The sequence below is a fragment of the Poromitra crassiceps genome (assembly GCF_964638095.1).
Source record: "Poromitra crassiceps genome assembly, chromosome: 18".
NCBI lineage: Eukaryota > Metazoa > Chordata > Actinopteri > Beryciformes > Melamphaidae > Poromitra > Poromitra crassiceps.
In genome coordinates, this window is record NC_139636.1 from 67,786 (window position 1) to 90,910 (window position 23,125).

Consider the following 23,125-nt stretch of genomic DNA (forward strand, 5'->3'; position numbering starts at 1 on the left):
GTGTGTGTGTGTGTGTGTGTGTGTGTGTGTGTGCGTGTGTGTGTGTGTGTGTGTGCGTGTGTGTGTGTGTGTGTGTGTGTGTGTACTCATAAGACTATGTCTTATGAGTAAGTAGGTTAGGCTATTCACAATCTGGGACTCTGGGACAGCCGTACCTTTTTTTTAGGCTTCCTGTACAGCGTGAATCTTCCGCCCGGGACTTCTGCCTCCGCGCAGTGCACTTTTGTTGTGCCGGTGAATATAAGAGTTCCGTTCCTGAACGCTAGTGAATATATACACATTTTGACATTTAGCATTCAAAATAAAAGCGACGCAATGTATGTTTTTAAAAGGCACCGCTGCGCGGAAGTGGAAGTCCAGGGCGGAAGATCCGCACTGTACAGGAAGCCTAAAAAAAAGTTACGGCTGTCCCAGAGTCTATTTACGTGCCGAAAAAGACTCTGGGTTCCCAGATTGGGCTATTTATGCTCAAACAATGTTGACATTAGGTAAAATTAATGGACATAATAATAAGCTTAAAGACCTATTGCCGTTTTTCTCGCAATACCGCCGCAGCATTTTTTTTTTAAATTGTTTTTACCGTCCATCTGCCCCATGTCGCAAGATGATTCACCGTGGAAGACGGAAATCTCAGCACATTCATAAAAAATGACAGGATTGAAGGAAAAGCAGCTGCAGAACTGCAGTCTGTCTAGCCTGTTGTACAGTATACAGTTTATCAGTGTTTAGGAAATGCATCAGTAAGCATTGTGCTCTCATAATAGAGCTGGTAGTCAAATAAACTATTAGAAAGTTAACATAAGTAATAATAAAGTAATGAATAAAAATCTGATTCACTGAAATAGACACGGACACAGAAATAACATTATTGTCCATTTGTGCTGAGGAATAAGACGACTGGGGGAAAAACCTACCAATGGCGTCTCTGGAGGACAGTTTGGGAACACAGGTGGTAGCAGGCTTCCCTTGGGCATTCTCTTTGCGAATGGGCGGGTGGCTTAGGTCATCCTCCCAGGACCTGATTGTGGCAGCCAGGTCGGCAAACTGGCCTTTCCTGAGTCTGAGTGAGGATGCAGAGTGGGTCACAACTGGTGGGATGGGAGGGCACAGTTCAGAGCTGCAACTGAGGTGCCTGAAATGGTAGTAATATGTTGTCTCAGGCAGTGGTTTGCGAAAACCAAAGGGACGAGACAAAATCTCAAGGCACACCTATATACTGTATCCGTGCAAAATAGCCTCTATAACATGTTATCACTCTAAACATTTTTTATGGCAAATACAATTTGACAAACAACTATTACTCATGAGATTGTTATTAACAAAATAATTCAGGAATTAATTTGAAACTTTGTAAAATGACTACATCAAAGCAGTTTTTGTATACTGTAGTTTTACCTACATGCGGTGTTGGCTGTGCGTCCTGCGTGGGCGATGACATTGATGATGCTAGATATAGCGTTTGGAGATGGTGATGGCGTTTGGAGACGGTAGGTAGCGTTTTGAGAGGGAGATGGCGCCTGGAGACGCTGGATAGCGCTTGGAGATGGGGATGGCGAGCAACGGGAGTCCTATCTTGACCACAGGGTTCCGCGATGACGGCTCGTTCGGCAGCCCAAACTGGAAGGGAGAGAACAGGTGAGTGAGTCAGCTGGCCAGGCTAACAGATTACTCACACGCAAGGATTCAGGATCGAGGAGATGACCGCTCCTTTTCTGATGGATTGAGAGCATTGATCCTGTGCTTACTCCAAGGGCTGTTTCCCCCCGTTGTGGTCCCGTCTGTGTCCCTTCGCCCCTCGGGTTTGCTCGGCACCACCAATCCCGAAAAATGCCAGCTGCCGCCAATTACTTCACTCTGCAGCTCGCCCCGAGGTGCAACTTGTCCAGGAAGGGATGTCACTCAACTGGAAGTGATGTCATCAGGCGCACACACACACACACAGAGGCATAAGACTGATGATGTCATCAGTCATCACTGATGTCATAAGGGGACACACACACACACACACACACTGACGATGTCATCAGTGATGTCATAAGGGGGCACATCACATCCAAATGCTTAAGTCCATGTTGTACACAAAATATCATTAAACCAAATATCTGTCCATACCATCCCCAAAATATAGGCTAGTCTACATCATCCACACACACACACACACACACACACACACACACACACACACACACACACACACACACACACACACACACACACACACACGCAACACAGACACACACACACACACACACACACACACACACACACACACACACACACAACACACACACAACACCACCAACTTCAACAGCATCACAGCCTGGCAGATGCATACTGTATGTCACTGACACTGACTACAAACACTGCCAGCCAGAATATTTTTAATAACGTAACGTTACCCTTGATGTGGTGATGTGGATAACTTCCTGGCCCATGACCATGCACTCTTCACGCGCCAAAAAGCATCAGTCCCAGGTTTTCCACCAACTCCAACTTTAAATCAAAAAACGGGATTGATAATAATCCTAAAGAGTTTCCTCCTTGCAGTTACGTTCATGTTGTAGCTAGCCAGCCAAGGCTGGCTTCATTGAACATGATGGTAGCGCTACTTAGCGTTAAATACATTACTTGCAGCTGTTTTTTCCTCCACTAAAACATGTCTTCCCACCTCCTGACTCCTTGGATCAGAAAACAATCCATAACGTTATATGATCAATACCTTGTTTGTATCGTCTAGATCATAAAATCACTGCTAAACATTTAGCGTTAGCAAAGTTGCTAAAGGCTGAGGTTATCTACTCCCCATCCGATTTATTGTCATAGCTAGCTAACGTTAACATCAGCCTCTTGCAATTATAAATTGGCTAATGTTACTCACCCATCTCAAATAACCGCATTCAAGACATCTCGGACTGCTGTAGCCTTGTACCAAGACGCCGATTACATTACACTGCATTACATTGCATCAGCTGATGCAATGTAATGCAGTGTAATATCACATTTCTTTTAATTCTAGCTGCTATTTACCAGTTCCCCCCGAGGGACCCACAAACTTAAAGGAGAATTTCGGTTTTTTACACCACGGTCCTCATTTCCAGGTTAAAATATGATGTTTTACTCACCGAAATAGTTTGGTGCATGCTGCACGCGCTCTCTAAATGACACTTTTTCTGTCAGATCACGGTTCATTATGATTGTAAATATAATTATTTAGCTAATAGCTAGAAGCTAAGCTAACAACAACACAGCAGTCCACGTTGATCTGCCCCGGATGGGTTACAGTGCCCATCTTCCCCCTCTGTGAAACCTTCTTCAGAGAAACCACAGAAGGGGGAAGATAGACACACAAGCACATACAGTATTATTGACCTCTCTTGGTTTTTTCCAGGTCTATTTTAATGTTTTATTCTCATTATTCTTATTTGATTATCTTTTATTAGTTAGGCTATATACAGGAGTAGGCTATATAAAAAATAAAAAATAAAATGCTGTCATGATACCAGTCGGCTCCTCTATGGCTCCTCCCCTCCATCTCCGCCTCCCATGGCTTCTCCCTCCAGCTCCACAGCCAAGCCAGTACTAATAAGATAGAAAACAGCACAGGCCCTGAGCTATCCACCAAGATCAAGAACGAACTAACGACCGGCGGTTTCATAAATTCCTGGACAATAAACCAGGAGGAGTCGAGGACTAGACCTCTGATCACGGTTTCTTTGTGCTCCGATCCAGTCTACAACTACTGCGCACAAGCAAGAACAACTTATTTGGAAACGCAAAGACTCCAAGTAAGGCTGAATCATATTAACATAATTAGGCTATATGAGCCTTATTGTTAGATGTGTTGTGCATATAGGCTACTGATAATAATGGAATGAATATCCTGTAGAAGCATTGAGGACGATTGTGATTATCTCATGGATTATCTCCTTTGTTCATTGAGTAGTGATTACTACCGGTCACGTGGTCAGACTCACCGTCGACTAGCCTACTACTGATTTGATACAATAAAGGCTAACATCTCTCTCTCAATTCAATTCAAAAGGCTTTATTGGCATGGAGAACATAAGTTTACATTGCCAAAGCAAGAGTGCAACAAAACAAAAAGTAACACAATTATAACCGAAAGGTTAGCGCAAAACTATAATAGTAACGATAATAACAATAATATAAAACTATAATGTTAGCCTGTTATAATACAGAGATATGTAAACATTTCGGTCTTGCAAACAAATATGTACATAGGCTAGGTGACAAAGTTTAAAAATAGGATAAAAGGAGTTGAAGATATCTGTAGCCTACAGTAGCCTATGTGTCTATGTACAAGATGTGCAGAGGGCGGACCCTAAGCTTTAGAGTGGTTGTGTCCCATTTATCCTTTTCCTGTCACAACAGCTCACAAACCTTGCTGCTGTGTTAGTGCACTGTTGTAATTCGCCCAGCAGATATGGAGGTTTTTTGGTATCACTCGTGTTCTCAAAGTCCTTATGAGTGTTTGTTATCTGAGGGAAGTATGTGTCTCTGATGTCCTGGTACAGATTGCACGAGGTTAGAAAGTGCTCTCAATGGCCAGGTTGTGCTCACTGAGTCTGTACATAGTCAGGGTTTTCCTAAGTTTGGGGTCAGTCACAGTGCTAAGGTATCCTGCTACTCTGTAGTCTCTGTCTAGGGCCAGGTAGCATTCCAGTTTGCTCTGCTTTTTGGTTGACTTTCCAGTGTGTCAGATATTTTTCTTTTTGATTTCTTATAATTTGGGTGTCGTCTGTCTGGTGACTCTGCTTGTGAGCAGAGCCCCAGGACCAGCTGGCTGAGAGGGCATCTTCCTAGGCTCTCTCTGTGGGTGAGGGCTTTGCTATGGAGCGTATCAGGAGCACTTTCTTTAAGGTGGTCGTAAAATTTAGATGCTCTCTTCTGAATCTTGATGATTAGTGGGTATCGTCCTAATTCTGCTCTGCATGCATTGTTTGGTGTTTTTCATTGGACGCGGAGAACGGATTTGCAGAATTCTGCATGCAGAGTCGCAATTTGGTGTTTGTCCCAATTTGTGAATTCTTGGTTGGCAAGTGGACCCCAGACCTCACAACTATAGAGGGAGATGGGTTCTATGACGGAGTCCAGTATTTTAAGCCAGGTTTTAATCTCTCTCTCTCTCTCTCTCTCTCTCATTAGATGCGATCCCAAATCCTATCCAACTTGGAGTTAGTGAGTTTAATAACTCAGGCACACCAAACCAAGGCCGTCGGAGCCTTGGTTTATGACCTTTATTTGTTTTATCTCTCTCACTTCCCCTCTACTCTCTCTCTACTCTCTCTCACGCGTGCGCACACACACACTTTTCCAGTTTTTCACAATTGTGAACACACGTTTCTCAAAACGATAATGGCTTTCTCAAAACTGCACACACAAAACTGAAAACCTCACACACACAAAATGCTAAACCTGACACCCCCTTTTTGCAAGATGACTCTTTGCCATCAAATCTCTTCACTGTTCACAAAATGGAACTGGTGTTTTCATTTGGTACACAGCCTTATTTTCAAATGACACACATACCATTCATTGAGTACACACAACTAAGCATTTGCTGCACAGTGAAGTGCAAAATTGAAAACACAATCATAGAAATGGAACACACCATATGAATGACAATGACTCTGGAGAGAATGAGCCATTTCTCCTTTTGTAAAATGTCTCAGTGTAGGCCTACTTTTTTCATAGTCAAACATAAAACAGCACACACGTATGCAGCAAAAAAAGTGTTATTTTGGTACACACAGGTTGTCTCTCTCTTCAAAGTTCACCAAACAAAACAGAGGCTTAAGGCACTTTTGTGCTGCAGTCCTGATTGCAAATTGCTCAACAGACCTGAATGTTTTAGAGATTTGAATATTTGTGTGTTGTAGGTTGATGCTTTGAGATTTGACTTGAGAAGTGTGTGCAGATAAGGGAATGTGCAGTAAGGGGGCGAATTGGAATTGGGCCTATGTTCTGTTTTGGCCTGCGCAGAGTGCGCGCGCCCTCCGTGGAGCCCCGCCTCCAGCGCGTGCGCAAAGAGTATGCCAGAAGCTTAAAGCTTCTGGCATCTGGCTTCTGGCAATACCAAAACAGAACATAGTGAGTGCTCCAGAAATGGCGGCTATCAGTGCCAGGCAGTCTGAATGAAATTGAATGTAACGTTCCCAATTCTATATATTAAATTCTAAAAAACGACCCTCAACATTTGGGAAGGCTAAGCCACACAACTAGTTCGTTATAATCGAACATCATGCTTTTAGGCGACTTTACAACGGTGAGGACTCAATCACAGCAGATATCCGCTGATAGCCTACCACGGAGATCTCACAGGCACAGGCAGCAAAACCCGACGCGCTGATAGAAAAATCTCCATGGACGCGCCGCGCTGCGCTCAGGCCTCGCCCCCCGACACGCCCTGTGCGATGACGTCATAATCGCCGCGCGCCCTATGCGCTTGGCTGGGCGCAAAGAGTATGCCAGAAGCTTTACCCCGCTAGCCGGGCGCTTCTGGCTCATACGAGCGCATTAGCGCCCGGCGAACGTCACGCATTTTCCCATTTTACACTGACATTTTCACGTCTAGGTCTAAATGCCGACTCCTACCTGAGTCTTCACGTGAAGTGAAGACGCTATCCGATGTAAAACATCCTCTTCTTTTAATGACACCTAGTTGTTGCATCCAAATTGTTGCATAAAATCCACTTTTCTGTCTCTCAAAAACCGAAAAGCATTTATCTGGTGCACCGCCCCCCCCCATCCCTCTTTTTCTTTTTTTTATTAACAAAGTATACAAACAAGGCACATCAAACATCACAATGTAACAATCGGAACCAGCAGTATAAGCATTCAAACAAAGACACAAAAAAAACTATTTTTAAGAAAATAAAATGAATAACTACAATAGCTGAAACATATACCAAAATTAAATAACGAGGGCTATCTCAGATTACCGTAACTTAAGCCTGTCCAGCAAGGACAGGAACTTAGATCTTTCTTGTCCTTCATGACTTTCAGAGACTTACTCAGAAGCTTAAGCTCATTCTTCCAGTGGCACAAGTTGGGTTTAGTTTTATCTCCACTTATGTATTAAATACTTTCCTAGTAGCAGAATAATATTCACCATAAAATCCAAGTCTCTATTTCCCCCCCAAAAATACAAAATTTGACTGATTTCCACAACATGGGTATCTCAATGTCCTTGGACTGTAGCCAGCTCTGCATATCTCTCCAGAAGGTCTGCACTAAATTACATTGGAAAAATAGATGTTCTAAAGTTTCAATTTCATTTTCACAAAAGACAAGACAATTATTTAGCTCCAGATTAAATTTGTTGCAGGAATTCGTTTGCAGGATAAATCAATTTAACTTCTTCACTTTCTTTCACTTTTTTTCTCTTATTTTCACCACGTTCAAACTCCCTGAGGATATATTTTCTTCTTATTGGGTTGGGATAATACTCCTTCAGTAGAAAATCTCTAATCACTCTATTGGTATATTTGTCATTACAAAACTCAGTTCCTTCTATGCAGAGCTGTCTCAGTACAGGATGAACATTTGAGTGTAAAATATCTTGTTTACCCCCCTTCCCTCTGATGATGCAGAAGTGAATTGAAAAGCTGTAGATCCTCAAATGGCCAATATGCGTCAGGGGCAGTAGACATTCCCCCATGTTAAAATGCCCGACTTTGTAACAGGATTAAACATCTCTCCAGTGAGGGGCAAAACGCGGTTTTGGTCTATATAGCTAATTTCACCTTTTCATAACAACTGTAGGGGGGGGGGGGGGGTCATTTTTATATAACTCGCATGTTTGGAGTAAAATAGATGATAGAAAAGGGGGTGATTGACAGATAGATCACCTGTCCAGTGATCTAAGTTAATCCGCGAGCTTGCCCATCACAGACCAATAGACCCTTTTCACGGGGGCCATTTTGTGTCGAAAAGACAGAATAAACACAGGTGCAAGCAAAACACTAATGAGGGTTTCCAAATTCCAATCATGGAAGTTGGAAACCCTCATTAGTGTTTTGCTTGCACCTGTGTTTACCCTGCCTTTTCGACACAAAATGGCCCCCGTGAGAAGGGTCTATTGCAGGCAGAGCTGCGGCTCTGGGAAACTCCCATCACGTGAGGTGCGGAAGGACTCAACCCATTCCCTCCCACTCAGCTGACGAAAAATCAAGATGGTGACGGCTAACATTTGAACTCTGCCAGGGAGAAGAAATGTAATGGGATAGATACGTCCATATTATTTATGTCTATGGTCCAAATGCCCGTATGTGTGTGTCTCAAAGACAGGAAAATGTACATATTATGATACACAAAAGTTCATCATTTGTCTACTAGTCAAGGCAAGTCTGAGCACAGCCGGGATCACTGTTTAGAGAAGTCCAGACTAGAGGTCGACCGATAGTGGAAAAGGCCGATACCGATAGAATAACGATAGTTTGGAGCAGGGAAAAGCCGATAGCCGATTAATCGGCCAATAGCCGATAGCCGATTAAACAGCCGGATCGGCTAAAGTTAAGAAATTATCATTGTCATCATCACAGAAGCTTTTTAATTTAATTTATCAGTCAACATCAGTCACGTGGGGTCACTGGGGACCCAGGGTTAGAAAATAAACAAACTCAGCTGCTTGCAGCATGTAACAGCAAAGATAATTGAGAATGAGAAGACAAGAGTATAGTGCCTTTTTGAAAACAGCGCTGCGGCAATTTTGGCCTGAAATACGGCTCCTTGCTGGGGCAGAATGGGCAGAAGCCTAGTCTCCAAAATGGCGGATTAGCTGTGTGCTGTCGCATCTTTACAATAAAAGGTCTTTGGTTACAGTAAGATGCTCCGTTTAACAAACACAACAAAGGACAGAGACAACTACTTTTCACACTCTGTTTTGGATTAAGAGGATGTCCTGTAGCCTGTACTACGAAGCTAGTTTAATGCCTTATCCGAGTAAGTTTGAGTTTAAACCTGGTTTAGCCGTACTACAAAGCAAGTTAACTTTCAATCACCATGGCAACTGACGCTGCAAAGCTAACCTGGTCGCGACCAGGTTAGCTTCAGAGGATAAGATCAAAATCCATGAGAGACCCATATAATCGGCTCTCTGGAGTCACTCACCATTCATAAGATCGCCATATGAAAAATAGATTGCAGTCAACTGAGAATAGAACAAGCAAAACATTCGTGGCTCTGTAGGCTACATAATTAAATTAAGCCTACTTACCACTTTATGTCTTAACAGCTCAACGATGCGTGGAGAAATATGATCACTATTAATCACCGCGGCGCATATCATGAACGGACCCTCAAATGGAGTGAGGGTGATATTCTCCTACATGCCAGAAAAGCCTATACATATAATATAGATATGGGATAAATATGGGATAGCCCCAATACTAAATATGCAGGCTATTCTTGCATCTTTCAGCTGGAACTGTGTCAGGCTGTATGCCAATATATGAGCAAAAATAGGCTAGTTTTTATCAATGATAACTATGCCCGCATCGTCTCAATTCAGTTCAGCAGTTTTCTCTTTTATAGTAGGCTATTAGGCTTTATACTAGGCTATTTTATATATGAATTATTCGATCAGTGCAACCACACACATGAGTGATAGAGATCATTATTCATTGAGCATGCGTTTCTAAATCTATGGTCTAAATAGGCTTACAGATTGTGGAAATGTATAGACTGAGATTACACATTTACATTTGTTGCTGCTGTATCAATGCAGCTGTATCAGACAGAAATCGCTGATCAAAGTAAATCAAATGACTGATGTGAATACAAGCTGCTGCTTTAGACAGCCCTTCAGCAGACTATCCAACGCGGATTTTCATTCTGACATTAAATCGCGGATACATTAACACATTCACTGCCAGACGTTTTTTTTTTACTGTAGTTAGCTTCTGCCAGAGGGTTTTTTTGAGGATTCTGGCTCATCTTTCAAGACCCGAGGATTCTTTTCTGCTAAGATTTTGTGAACACACAATATCTCAAAAGAACTAATAGAATGTGTGCTTTCTCTGTCTAAAAGAGTTAGTTTGTAGAGTTAGTAGTTATGTAAGCATTAGCAGTTGAATACAGCATGGTTTCAGCGTCAGAAAAATTATTCAGAGATAAACGGCTTTTTGTGAAATTCGATAGAACAGTCACTTTAACCATTCATTTTTGGCATCAGTAACGTCAGACATCTAAACAATAGTTTTGAACAGTAATTTCCTCCATAACAGCAGGAAACCCCCCTCTGCTTCCAACTCCTCCCTCCGTGGGCGTTCTTCTTGGCTGCAGCGGCCGTCACAAGCTTGTCACCAGCCTCACTGCTTTGCTGCTGCTGCTGCCTGTCTGCGCGGCCGCTGTTTGAGGAAGTCTGGCTGGACTCGCTCGCTTCTTGGAGTTTTGGTTGAGAGAAGCTTTTGCGATTCTGGTCATATTTATGCTGCGTGTTTCAAAGTGTGTTCCACCTGTAATCTATTATGCAAATTTGCAATCCCGCATCGCCAGCAATCAGCGCGAAAACGAAAGCGTTTTCCCCCATCCATTTTCATGAGAATGGCTGCTTTTTGCTTGCCTTCCTCTAGTCAGGAGAGCACTGTCGCCACTTAGTGGCTCGGTGGAATGGGTTGTAAACGTTCGGTGGCTCCAATAATTATATAAGAGATGTAAAAGGGTTAGATGCACATCCCACGGTCAAAAAAAAAAAAATCATTTTTTTGACGTATTAATACGTCATTGGCAGTCAACCGTTGGATTATTTTTGACGTATTAATACGTCATTGGCAGTGAACGTGTTAAATATCCGCTAAAACTCTGATCATGCACTGCGCTTTCATTGAACGAGGAAATGGGTGTGGAAATGGGTGTGGGCGTGGATCAACTCAGCTGTTCATAATGTGATTGGCTAGCGCACCTCTTTCGCGTGGACGCGCGCCTGTGCACGAGCGAAAAACGTGCGCGTGCACAGGCAGATCCCAGCTTCAGTTATCGAGTAGAAAACCAGCTTCGTAGTATCCTTAAACTAGATAGCTTTGATCCTGTTCAGTCAAACCAGATCAAAGTGACAGATCGCGGGTCTGTTAAGATAGCTTCGTAGTACAGGGTACTGAAGTGTGACGGTGGATTAAAGACTTGATGACAAAACATCGGTTGATTTGGTGGATTATAGTCTTCGTGACAGAAAGAACAGGACACCCGATGGATTAACTTTACATGGATGCGAGTTTTACTGCCGAGTGCGACTTTCTGCTTAACTGCATGTAACGTTAAACTTTTATCGTCCATGCATTCCTGGGAGTGTTTATTCTTTTCGTGAATGGATTATTTTACGTCGCTGGATTTGGAAGGGAAAGCAAATTGGTGAGTTAAAAGTTTAATGGGTCTTGCTACGGGTCTCACTATTTGCCAGATTGCAATTTTTAGTTGAATCAAATGCATTGCATAATTCATTGAAGGCTTTTCCATTGAGCGAAGTGCTTGAGGTAAACTTTACGCCCGCCCTCGTCCACAGCAGCATGCGCTAGTAAAATACAGAGAGTATAACGTTAACGTTATACTCGTTACTACGTTAACGCATAACGTAGTCTACATTGAAAAACGTAATTAAAAGTCTGCAACATTAGTCTCGCAGTGCCAGCCGTAGATGATACCTCCGCCGTTGATGACATGACTAGTGACTAGCTGCGCTCTCTCTCCCCCTCCACTGCAGTTGCAGCAGCATGCTACCGAGGCGCTAGCAAAACACAATCAGACAGCATGGCTGCCTGCGTTCGGTAAAGCGGCTTCTTCAATATGCCATATGATGAACAGCAACCTTATCTTGCCCACAATTTACTAATAAGGCTGTCTTAAAGTTAACTTCATTTAAATATAGGCGAAATTATCTCAGGTAGCCTACACAACAATGACATTACCTTGACTTCTGTTTGGAGCCTCCATGTGATGTGCGTCCTTGCGTGGCTGGCAGAGGCTGCTCAGGCATCGGCCGCTATCGGAGCTCACATCCGCCGATAACGATAGTTTTTAAAACATGCTATCGGCGCCGATTAATCGGCCAATCCGATTAATCGGTCGACCTCTAGTCCAGACCACGTGTCATTAAAATGATGGTATGTTACTTAGGAATCAGTGAGATAGGAGAGCACAGGAAGCACTTCTCACACACCACAGCCTGAGAAATGCTGCTGGCACAAAATCTGAAAAGATATAACCACGGAACCAACCGAATTAGAGAACAGAGTTTTGAGATTTATATTAAAGATAGGCTAGCACTGCATTGCAATAGTCAGAGATGATCCGTGGACCAGCACATTTGTTGTGTGAACAATGTATTAAACTGCTATTCAAGTGAGATCATTCCTCTTAGTTTTAGAACATTCTTTTTTGAGTTAAAGTACTATGTTTGGGGACTCCTTACCATCTTCCCCGGTAACCTGGAAATTCCACGACAGCACCTTGACACTATATGTAAATACTATGTAAAACCTTTTTTTTTATGTTGAATTATTTATTTGGTGAATGAATGATGGACCAGATGCATTGGCTCATTGACTGTGTTTACATGGCCCGGATATGGCATTTACATGAAACACAGAAATCTGGTAATATTCCTATCCCTGTATACATGATAAATACTAGTGTCCCTGTTACTGATTACTAGGTATGTTCTTCGACCTGACGAATAGTCTATTTTTCATTTATTTAGGCGAGTCAACTAGTCTATAAGTAAGAAAACTCAGAAAACAGCCAAAACTGAGGGCATTTTAATCTATCATGTTAAAACGTTGTCCTAAAAAGTATTGTGTGCCATCAGGGCTGGTCACTTAGCATTTTCAGAAGGAGCACGTGTGCCCCTAAGTTGAAAAAACTAGGAGCACACAAAGAATTTTAGGGGCATGATAAAAAATTTATTAAATAATGCGTTTCCCCTTAATAAAGGGATATTTGGAGACATTTTTAAACAAATAACATTTATTTGAATATGAAACGTACACTACGTTTTAAAGTGAATTCATGTGCAACTGAGGTATATTTTCAAAACGGCAAGTTACATTCCTCAAATTAAATTCACAAACCTGTAGAACAAGAGTGCAGAGAGAATACAAATAAAATAAAATAATAAATCCTAGACGTGTGCGGGCTGCAGAGAGAGTGCAGAGAGCGTAATCTAGAGAGGAGAGTACATGTGGCTTCAGTGACTACGTTTACATGCACATAATATTCCGCTTTTTGCCCATATTCGGAAAATTACAATATTCCGACTACATTAATAATCCACTAATATTCCCATTTACATGCAGCCGTAGCTCGCCCTCCCCGACACGTGAGGGAGGGGGGGGGGGGGAGAGAGCTAGATGCAGGTAGGCGGAGCCGCAGAGTTTTTCTGTTGAGAATAAACAGAGCAGCACTATTCTTACGAGCATCACTTGGTCCATTTCAGGAGCTTGCTGCTGAAAAGTTTGGTGTTGCGCATCCAAGTCTTTCATAAAAAAGTAGGCTAGTAGCCTACGTTATTACCTCGCAGGCTCGCAAGCATTGTGGACTTCCGTGGGCACTGGGTGGGCACTATGACTTCTCTCTCTCTCTTTAAATTAGGGCTGCCACAAACGATTATTTTGATAGTTGACTAGTCACCATATTGCACAATTACTCAATCGCTCTGATTTAGCTATCATCAGCTTCTAAATTTAGCTTCAAGTTGTTTTAAGCATGTGCCAAATAAAAATAAAGACAATTAAGATGATAATTCACTCAAAAATAATATTTTCATGAACTTTAAAGTTTAGAGCATGTAGCAGCATATTTATTTCTGGCATCAATGTACTTGCATGTAATAAATGTAATATAGTGCAAATTGCAAAACTGCAAAATAGTACACATTGAAATTGAAAACATATAGACAGTGCAATGAAATATGTACTATCCATTGAATGAATAATGCAAAATAAAATTAGGGCACTACTACGTGGAATGGAAATGGAACCAAAAACTATTCACTCTGTATGCAACCAAAATATCAACAAAAATAAATTGTTTCAGTCTTCTCAGGCATCAAACACATTTTTAAATGTCGTAAGTAGAGTGCAAACTGCGGAGTAAAATGAGGTTTCCAGTATTCCCGTCAGCAACACATGAGCTTAACGTTGCTATGACGACAACGTTACAGCAGGCTTTTAACGTTAATATCGTTAGCCAATAGCTGACGTTAGCAGCTCAAACTTAACGTTGCGGTTGCCTGTGAGCTAACAAGCTAATTAGCCTTCATCTGCATTCGCCACAACGTGCTTCCTTTTGCTCGTGCATCATACTCGTTCTGCCATGATAAGCGAGTTAAGCTTATTTAGCAGATTTTGCATTTCACATTATTGTGGGTGAAATGCTCCCACACTTTGGACGTATGAGGACGGCTAGACATTTTTTCTGTGGCGCACTGGGAGCAAGCTGCAAGCTGCTTGTTTTTCCGCTGACGAGATATCACGTGCTTTTTTTCACCAGTCACCATTGGTTCAAGGCAACGCTGTGTTGCGTTCAAGTGAACTGGGACACAGGCTCTCAACTTTAATGCTGTTCTGATTTTGATTTTTAAGGCTCTGAAAAAAAATACATATATATTGAAGGTCGAATTCTGTACTCGCACACATGCCCCAAAAGGCATTTTACAATTCGCACTGTTCTATTTTTAGTCGCATATGCGAGTAAAACGGGCGCAGTCACCAGCCCTGTGTGCCATTTGAAACCGTGAATTACATTAGTCAATAACCAAATCGTGTGTGGCACTTGCGCCGTTTATTCTGAACATTGCACATCAGAAAACATGACAACTCACCCCAGCCACTGTGTATTCGGGCTCAATAGAGTCCACTTAACTTTCGGAAGCCTTGGCCTTCAACAAAGTTGAGTCAGTGGAAGCATCCTGTGTGGCTAACGCGTTAGCAGTGCTAGCTAGCATCAGGCCCTGGCTTTGCTGTGATGCTGTCCTCTACGTCCACATGTCTGTGCTGACCGTAGATAATAGGGCTGTGGCGATTCACTTATCTCCCGATTCGATACTATCACGATACTTGGGTGCCGATTCGATATATATTGCGATTCTTAAGTATTGCGATTCTACGATTATTGCGATTCGATATTACGATTTATTGCGATTTTTGTTTCTTTTTTTCTTTTCTTTTTTCAGTTTGCTTTTTACACTAGATTAGAACATGGGAAAAGTTTAATCATACACTAGAGACTGTATTAGATAAGCATTGCTATTGCTTCGGTCCAGTGGTTATATGCCAGTTTATATGGTAGTTATGCCTCTGCTGCTACCTCAAATATTAACCGATAACCGCAATGATGATGCCTTTTTTATGTTCCTTCCATTGTCCCAGATGCCTCGGACGAGACGGGATTCGTCCTCGGACACGGACAGTCCAAGCAGCAGCCGAGATTGTTGTCGGGACGACAGAGGGTGCAGGTGCAGACAACGGTGCCGGAGATCGCCTTCGTTCTCCTCTAGCAGTGACAGAGGAAAAGACAGAGGCAGAGACAGAAGGGGACGGGGACGTCGGGGACACAGACAGGAAGGAAGGAGGTACAGTATGTCTGTGTGCTTGCTGACTGTTTCTTTGGGTCACTGTGCTGAAAATAGTGTCAATCCTGTGCAATGTCCTACTTTTTTTTTCACTTGAGCTGACCACTCCCGGAATTATTGTGCTCTGTAATTATGATGCTTGTTATCGTCAGTGTTTTTATGCCTCCGCCGGCGATAGCCAGGCCGGAAGGCATTATGGATCCGGGTTGTCCGTCCGTACGTACGTACGTCCGTACGATGTTTGTTAACGCGATATCTGAGGAACGCCTGGACGGAATTTCATCAAATTTGCCTCAAACATCGACTTAGACTCAAGGATGATCTGATTAGATTTTGGTGGTCAAAGGTCAAGGTCACTGTGACCTCTCGAACGCCATTTTCAAGCTTGTTAACGCGATATCTCAGGAATGCCTTGACGGAATTTAATCAAACTTGTCTCAAACATCGACTTGGACTCAAGGATGAACTGATTCGATTTTGGTGGTCAAAGGTCAAAGGTCAAGGTCACTGTGACCTCTCGAACGCCATTTTCAAGCTTGTTAACATGATATCTCAGGAATGCCTTGACGGAATTTAATCAAACTTGTCTCAAACATCAACTTGGACTCAAGGATGAACTGATTAGATTTTGGTGGTCAAAGGTCAAGGTCACTGTGACCTCTCAAACGCCATTTTCCAGCTTGTTAACATGATATCTCATGAATACCTTGATGGAATTTCATCAAATTTGCCTCATACATCTACCGGTACTTAGACTCAAGGATGAACTGATTAGATTTTGGTGGTCAAAAGCCAAAGGTCAAGGTCACTGTGACCTCTCAAACGCCATTTTCAAGCTTGTTAACGTGATATCTCAGGAATGCCTTGACGGAATTTAATCAAACTTGTCTCAAACATCGACTTGGACTCAAGGATGAACTGATTAGATTTTGCTGGTCAAAGGTCAAGGTCACTGTGACCTCTCAAACGCCATTTTCAAGCTTGTTAACGCGATATCTCAGGAATGCCTTGACGGAATTTCATCAAATTTGCCTCAAACATCGACTTGGACTCAAGGATGAACTGATTACATTTTGGTGGTCAAAGTTCAAGGTCACTGTGACCTCTCACACACCCAATTTCCAAGCTCTGTAACGCAACATCACAGGAGCGCCTTGACGGAATCTCTTCCAATTTGCCTCAAATGGCGATTTGGACTCCAGAATGAACTAATGGCGGAGGCATAAGTCCGCGTTGCGGTCGTTCTAGTTTTTTTATGTCTTTGTCCTGATGTGTTTCTGATGCCTGCTTCAAACCAAATTTCCTTTGGTGGTAACAATAACGTTGAATGTAATTGTGCTTTTGGACAATCGGTTGGTTGTCAGCTTTCAGGCTTTACAGTATACCTCTTTCCTCTGATCCAGTCGTAGCTGTGGCAATCGCACAACAGAACACGAGGGATACAGACGCTCGGATCAGAGCCCAGAACGACACCACGACAGTGAGATGCAGCCACACGGATCAACTGGAAGAATCTCCCCAACTGGACAGCCGGACGGCAGTGGAGAAGAGGACGTGAGCAGTTGCGACTCTGACTCTAGTGATGACGACGGCTCGAGCTCCAGCTCAGACTTTGGCTCAGACACGGGGTCAAACACAGGGAGGCCTCGGGAAATGGATGATGTCATCGTAGACATGGGAGTCCTGGCCAGGAGGAGCCCCTTTACCTGGCAACTTGGAAAAATATGCCAGATAGTAACAAAGGGTAAGAAGAATATGCCTGCATTGTTTTTGACAGGTTGCAAGTTTTTCTTTGTTGTAATAATAAATCGAGTTCAAAAAATTAATTTATACATTTTGAAGTGAAATGCATCAATCTGGTGTGCTTTGAGAGAGAGGCTACATCTATGAAGAACTACACACATCACATTAATATCCTCTTTACTCTGCTGTGGCTTTATAATGATTCAAAAATAAATGTCTGCCTGTATATATATTCTGCATACAGGTCAGAAAGAATACTGACTGCTAGCCTAAATACAACGGCCCAGCTATGCCAACATCACTTCCAGGGGCAGAGCTCAAGTACAAAGTAATATTATGCTTGCTTAGTAGGCATAAACAAAAGTTAAAAAGAAAGAAAAGGGGGAATTGATTGGAATGATTTTCACCCAAGACAATACTTATTATAAGTATAATAAGTATAAGCCCTAAAGCAGCAGTTTGCAGTCAACTGTTGACTTCTACTGTCACACATGTTCAGTTAATACAGCTTTACACTCACGGCCCCAACTCCCATTTTTTAATCTAAAGTAATATTCCCATGTTGTGAAGTAATGAGGTCTATTGTCACTTCTGAAAGATGCGCGCACGGTGGTGCAGTTGCAGCGTTGTTGCCTCACATATATCAGCCTACAAACACGGTGCATCCGGCATGCTGTGAACAGGTCTAACATTGAGAATTACTCAATAAGCTAGTTTGAATCTGATTCTCATCTGTGCAATGTCCTAGTTTTATTTTCTTCTTTGTAACTCGACGACATTGTTAATTTTGTTGTGTGCAACTGTGAGTTTGTGAATGTGAATGAAACGGTCATTAATATCATAAAATGGTTTATTTATTTTACTGTGTTTATTATTATTATTATTATTATTATTATTATTAAAATCACCCTGCACTCGCCAGAAACTTTAAAATGGTGGTCCGTCCTCCCGAGCCCTGTTGGATTTGGACTCTACCTGTGTTAATGACATGCACGCAGCTGTAGGCAGTAGATGTGTTCCAAGATGCATGCTGGCTGTACCGTAGCATCAGACTTCACTTGTCATCTCAGTGGAGTGGGCGGATTCGAAGAGGGCATGCACAGCGCATCGGCCAATCAGGCGGCGCGGCTTTCATGAATATTAGGAATAAATTAGTTTACCCTGGACACCCTACTTTCCGGAAAGCTGTCTCCTGGCCCGCCCCCCGGAGGAAGGACATGCCTGGATGGGATAAATGCAGAGACTGAATAGCTGCTGCAATGCTGTAGCTAATGGGGATCCAAATAAACTTGAAACTTGTGTGTGCGCCACCGCCTGCACGTGTGCCAATGTTTGTGACAATTAAGACTGGCTTGTCCGTCCCTCATTTCATTTCAAATGATATACTTGTACATGTATTATACACAAAAGTAGACTCCCACATGTCTAATAGGCAGTGTAATGTTGTTTAGAGACTGCAATGTTTTTTGTTTTGATTTTTCTTATAATTTTTTAATTAGTTTAAAACCAGAAACGAGTAAGAATTAGACCAGCTTTATTCATTGGTGGTGTGTCCTTCGCAGGCAATGGGAAGCTGAAGTACAAGGTTGATTACGAAGAGGAGGGGAGGGCCCTGATGTACGGACACCACATTGCCTTTGACGAGGCCCCGATACTGCAGCAGCTGTACATCGGTGCTCGTGTGGTGGCCAAGTACCCAGAGGACAACCAGGACCGCTTCTGCCCCGGTGTGCTGGGAGAACTCCCCACTATAAAGAACAAGAAGAGGTGTGTGTGTGTTAATGTGTTGGAGACAATGAGTGTGCTTATCTCTGACTCTAGGTGGGACATCTTTTCAAGAAATGAATGCCTCACAATTTCTCAGATCAAATGTAGTTGGATTGTTTCAGTGAAGATATGTTTCGATGCCAAATTTATTTTCTAGGTTCCTGGTGTTCTTTGATGATCACACCCCCTCGTATGTGTCCTTGCCTCATCTTCGCCTGGTGTGCAGACCACGTAAGTTAGTCTGCAGAATACACACTTTCGTCACATGTTCTGATCTTGCTCTTCCTCCTCTGCTTCATCCATTCATCTGCCCTGAAACCGACACTCATCTGCATCCTAAGTCTACAGAAAAGACTCCATATCAACCACAACAAGCACAATAATTATTACACAAGTCAGGGTGGACCAAGGCAGCAGGAGTAATGCAGAAGTTGAGTGACTATGGCAAAATATGAAGTCACTGAGGACATATTTTCTTGAAGGGATATACTGTAACATTATCGTAAAACATTTTAGCTTCACCGCTGCCTCCACAGAGGTTTAAGTGGAGTCTGTTTTCAGTGTGCTCTACTGCACCTCCACTGTTGCCACCAACACCTCCTAATCTAATCTGTATTAATAACGTCAGTACACATAATGAAATATTACCTTTGTCTAAATGACTTTGTAAGGGTGTTTTTGACACATGCCTAGTCCAGGTCCTTGTTTCGGACCAGACGCAAGAATGTGTTTAGTTTTTCAGCTGGTTCAGTTCGCTTTCACACCAGCCAAAAAGCAAGCGGACCAAATAGGGCTGCCAACCCTCTCAAATTGGCCAGCAGACTCCGGAAGTCACTAGAGGGGGGCTTTAACATGGACTAAACTATTAAAATACACTGGAGGGGTGCTTTAACATGGACTAAACTATTAAAATACACTGGAGGGGGGGCTTTAACATGGACTAAACTATTAAAATACACTGTAGGGGGGCTTTAACATGGACTAAACTATTAAAATACACTGGAGGGGGGGCTTTAACATGGACTAAACTATTAAAATACACTGGAGGGGGGGCTTTAACATGGACTAAACTATTAAAATACACTGGAGGGGTGCTTTAACATGGACTAAACTATTAAAATACACTGGAGGGGTGCTTTAACATGGATTAACTATTAAAATACACTGGAGGGGGGCTTTAACATGGAATAAACTATTAAAATACACTGGAGGGGTGCTTTAACATGTACTAAACTATTAAAATACACCGGAGGGGGGCTTTAACATGTACTAAACTATTAAAATACACCGGAGGGGGGCTTTAACATGTACTAAACTATTAAAATACACTGGAGGGGGGGGCTTTAACATGGACTAAACTATTAAAATACACTGGAGGGGGGCTTTAACATGGACTAAACTATTAAAATACATTGGAGGGGGGCTTTAAAGGAGATTTTTTTTTTTTTTTTACCTGGACCCCTCTCCTCACATTAATTATTATCTGACGACTCACCCAGTGTTCTCCGCAGCGTTTTTGTCCGTCTTAGGCGTTGTTTTGAGATCAATAGTGTGCAAGCCAGTCCTAGAACGGAGCTCCTTGGGGGCCACGTGGCAGCGTGCTTTTCATCCATGTAAATAGATAGTTTTATTCCCGTTAGTATACTAAGATTTTGAGCATGGAACGGTATTTCAGGACTTGTGTCCTTTATTCTCCATAAGCCATTCGGTGGACACTTAAATCCAAAGCAAGCCAAGGTGCTGTGAGTGCAGACATTTTAAGCATGGGTGGCCCCAGTTGGAATCAAACCCCAAATTCTGACACCAGTTTGAGTTAACAGGACCACAGTTTATACTAGTGTACTAATATGGCATTCCAGTAAGTAGAGGTGTCAAAGCGCTTGTTTCTCTCTCTTGTCCGTGCCAGTGAAGAACGTATGGGAGGACATTCCAGACAGCGCCCCCAGGACTTTCATTGAGGAGTATCTGAAGTTTTGGCCGAACGAGCCTCTGGCCAATTGCAAGGTCGGAGACATCACTTACTTGCTCGAGAGGAGTTGTTTGGTGCAGCAGATCGAATACAGCTTGGTACAAGTTGCTTTTCAGGTCAGAGCCTTCAAACAACAACCTGTTTATAGTATTATTGATCTTGGGGATGCACGATGTGGATTCTTTTTCCAGCCGATATCGATAACCGATAATTACCGGCTTCTCATGGCCGGTAGGATACGATCACCGAGAAATAAAGGCTTTTATAGAAGCGAAAGCCTATGGCTGCTTAGTCTGCAGATAAAACACAGTAGACTGGCCCCTATGGCATTTTATGCCAAATGTATCCAAATGTTATGGTATCCAAAGGAGTTCTCCTTGTAAACAGCCCGTTTTGTATAGATATTATAGCCAATGTTGGCTATAATATAGCCGATACGATAATAGCCGATAAAGATACATTTCGGGGATAATTTCATCATCGGCCGATAATTTATCCGTTTGATATTCAGTATATCATGCAGCCCTAATTTATTTCCACTTGGACACTTGTGATCTTCTTTTCCTTTATTTATTGTTGTGATTTAAAAGGTGTGTGTGTGTGTGTGTGTGATACTCAGGATGATCAACATATGGAGTGGATGTACCGAGGTAAATACATAAGCCGTCTGCGTTTTATGAAGAAACGTGGAGAGAAGGAGAGGCACAAGGACAAACCTGCCTCCAGGCCCACAGTCACGGGTAAATCATAATAATCATCTGTCTTGGGTTGATGACAAATTTAGTCTTTGGCCATGGCTTGGGAAAAGGTCTGTGATACTTTATTGATGACAGCACCGTTGTTTGCACTTGTAGTGTCAAGTCTTTCCTAAGCACCCAACCAACTTGTCCCCCCCCCAACCCACAGGCCCCCCCTCTCACCTGCCAGAGGATGAGGTCACTTTAAACATGGCCGTCCTGGCCAAGAGGGGACCCTCGGTCTGGCAAAATGGAAAAATATGCAAGATAGTAACAAAGGGTAAGATTACGCATGCATTCTTTTTGACGGCTAGCCTAGTTGTCTCATTTTGGGGAACTATGTTCCACAGTTGTTCCTCAACTAGCTGAAAATGTACCTTACGTCTCTGTGGCGCAACCAAACAAAGACACAACTTTTAGTGTGAAACCAACTAGTTTTAGCGTAGCAGTTAGTGTGGACTTTACACCCTAACTTAAGAGAGAACTTGTGTTCAGCTGGTGCTGATGGGAATTGACTGGCAACAGATGAGTGCATGTACCCCTACAAAGATGAAGAGTTTGTTGGTACAGTATTGGGTCAGGATGTGAGTGTAAATATTTGAATTGAAGGATGAATTATATTCTTGTACATGTATTATACACAAAAGTAGACTCCCAGAGATGTCTAATATGCAGTGTTGCATGAGAAACAGCCATGCTTTTCCACTAATTAGTTTGTTATCTTTATTCATTTGTGTTGTCTCCTTTACAGACAATGGTAGGATAAAGTACAAGATTGATTTTGAAGATAAAGGGAGGAGCCTGAACTCCGGACACCACATTGCCTTTGACAAGATAGCGAGGGACAGGGAGCGGCTGTACATCGGTGCTCGTGTGGTGGCCGAGCTAGACGAGGGGGGCCGGTTCTCCCCTGGTCTCCTTGCAGAACTCCCCACTCGACAGAACAAAATGAGGTGTGTGTGTGTGTGGAGACAGTGAGCGTGCTTATGTCTTTCTCTAGGTCAGTGGTTTTCAAACTTTTTGTGCCCGAGGCACACCAAAGGCCAAGCCCAAATCTCAAGGCACCCCTGTGTATATCCGTGCAAAGTAGCCTCTATTAGGGTTGGCACGATGGCATCGACCATCGTGATGGGCTGACCCCCCATCGACCTCTGAGCCTTCTACATCGGATCATCGTAATTCATTGGTCCTTATCGTTGCATCGGCGCTGTTTCTAGGCCGAACGCCTGGCGCAGCTCAAATCAGTGGGCGTGGACCAGCGCACTTGATATCGTCGTGCTGGCGCTAGACGCAGCCTCAACCATTACAACCACGCCTTTTAAG

General features: G+C 42.8%; 1 long non-coding RNA gene across 1 annotated transcript; it reads left to right on the forward strand.

Annotated features, from left to right (window-relative positions):
* Positions 1-21,060: 21,060 nt before the first annotated feature.
* On the forward strand, positions 21,061-22,644 carry LOC310793399. The gene is made up of 4 exons (XR_014553522.1): positions 21,061-21,181; positions 21,685-21,805; positions 21,972-22,082; positions 22,554-22,644. It is a non-coding gene; the product is annotated as an uncharacterized lncRNA (long non-coding RNA).
* The last annotated feature ends 481 nt before the right edge of the window (positions 22,645-23,125 follow it).